A 2,242-nucleotide genomic window follows, 5' to 3' on the forward strand; every position below is an offset into this window, starting at 1 on the left:
CTAGATGTTCTAAGTATCTAAATGAAGGAAAGTTAGTATGAATAGGTAAAGAAGAGTTTAATAGTATTATATGGTGTAATCATAACGAAATTTGACCCTATTTGGGAGATAATTGGGTTAAAAACTGGAAATTTTGTGCAAGAGCATCGGTACTGATAGAACAATACCGATACTATAGGCTTAAAATCAGTAGAATCTGTTGAGTAGTATTGATACCGATTAAAGTGGTATCGATACCAATAGGGGAGTATCGATACCATGCAGATGGTATCGATACCATTGATCACATAATGCAAAAATGGTATCGGTACCATAATAGAGTATTGATACCATAGTATTGTAGTATTGATACCATGGGGGTATCGATACTAGTGAGCCAGAAATGTTAAAAATAGACTGATATTGTTATAGAAAATTAATAATATGTACTCTTGAGCAATGTTTAAGAATAATTGTTAGGAAATATACTAATAATTAATAATGTACATGTCTTTGTTGGATGCTTGAGTAAATAGAAATCAAGCTCCCGAATCAAGCAAAACAAATGGCAAATATAAAGTAGTTGGGTAGTCAAAATAACGTTTTGAATATAATAATGAGGCAAGCCAGGTGAGTGCATTTAATTGTTTAACTATTTGTTGTACTAACCATACATGTATTATTGTTTAATATATATGTGGTGATTACCAAATAGACACTAAGTGTGCATTTCACGGAATTTATCCTATGTGAATGAATAACTGTTTTGGCACTAAGTGTACATTTTACGAAATTCATCTTATGTTGATAAATAATTGTTTCGACGCTAAGTGTGCATTTCAGGGAATTCACCCTATGGGATAAATAATCGTTTCGACACTAAATATGCAAATCCACGAAATTCATCATGAGTTGATGAATAACTGTACAGACACTACGTGTGCAAACCGATGAAATTCATCATAAGTTAGTCAATAACCGTATAGGCACTATGTGTGCAAATCCACGAAATTCATCATGAGTTGATGAATAACCGTACAAGCAGTATGTGTGCAAACCCACGAAATTCATCATGAGTTTATGAATAACCGTACAGGCACTATGTGTGCAAATCCATGGAATTCATCATGAGTTGATGAATAACCATACAAGTACTATGTGTACAAATCCACGGAATTCATCATGAGTTGATGAATAATCGTACATGCACTATGTGTACAAATCAAAATTCATCATGAGTTGATGAATAACCGTACATGCTCTATGTGGGCAAATCCATGGAATTCATCATGAGTTGATGAATAACCATACAGGCACTATGTGTGCAAATCCACGGAATCCATCATGAGTTGATGAATAACCATACAGGCACTATGTTGCAAATCCACAGAATTCATCATGAGTTGATGAATAATCATACAGGCACTGTGTGTGCAAATCAACGGAATTCATCATGAGTTGATGAAAAATCGTACATGCACGATGTGTGCAACCCACAGAATTCATCATAAGTTAATGAACTACCGTATAGGCACTACGTGTGCATCTTAATAAATGAACATGAATTGGAAGTTGGTAAACTACCATGTTAGCACTAAGGGTGAAAATGTATAAGGTTTATAATAATTTAAAAATAGTTAATTTTTGTATTTGTAATGAGGGTGAAACCCACGTAAATTATAATAAGTTTGTGAATTATCGTATTGGCCTACGTTTGAAAGCTATAGAATTTATAATGAATTGAAAAAGTTAAATGATATTATGAATAATTACTAGAGTAAAAAAATAGTTCAAAAATAAAATATTAATGGCCTAGTTATGCATTTGACAGAAAGGTGTCAATTATACCAGTTAGATGAAAGAGTAAATGCCTTTGAGTAAAAGACTAGATGTGTGACAATGTATAATGTTGTATAGAAGGGCATGAAAGGTTGTCATAAATAAAATGTATAATAGTGTATAAAAGGGCATGAAAGGATGCCATAAATAAAATGCATATGGGTGCATTTTCGGCATGAAAGGATACCATAATTGAAATGCATATGAGTGCATTATTGGCATGAAAGAATGCCATAAAGGAAAATGCATAATGGTGCATTATAAGTATGAATAGATGCTCTCAATGGAAATAAAGAATAATGACTAAAGAGATAAATGGAAAAAGAAAAATATAAAGAAAGATAGGTATGCTAGGTATACTGAAAATAATTAAGATAATTGGGAATGAAATATGTTGTAACTGAGGAGGATTATAGGATCCTTA

Source organism: Hibiscus syriacus, unplaced genomic scaffold, assembly GCF_006381635.1.
Source record: "Hibiscus syriacus cultivar Baekdansim isolate YM2019G1 unplaced genomic scaffold, ASM638163v2 tig00110528_pilon, whole genome shotgun sequence".
Classification (NCBI taxonomy): domain Eukaryota; kingdom Viridiplantae; phylum Streptophyta; class Magnoliopsida; order Malvales; family Malvaceae; genus Hibiscus; species Hibiscus syriacus.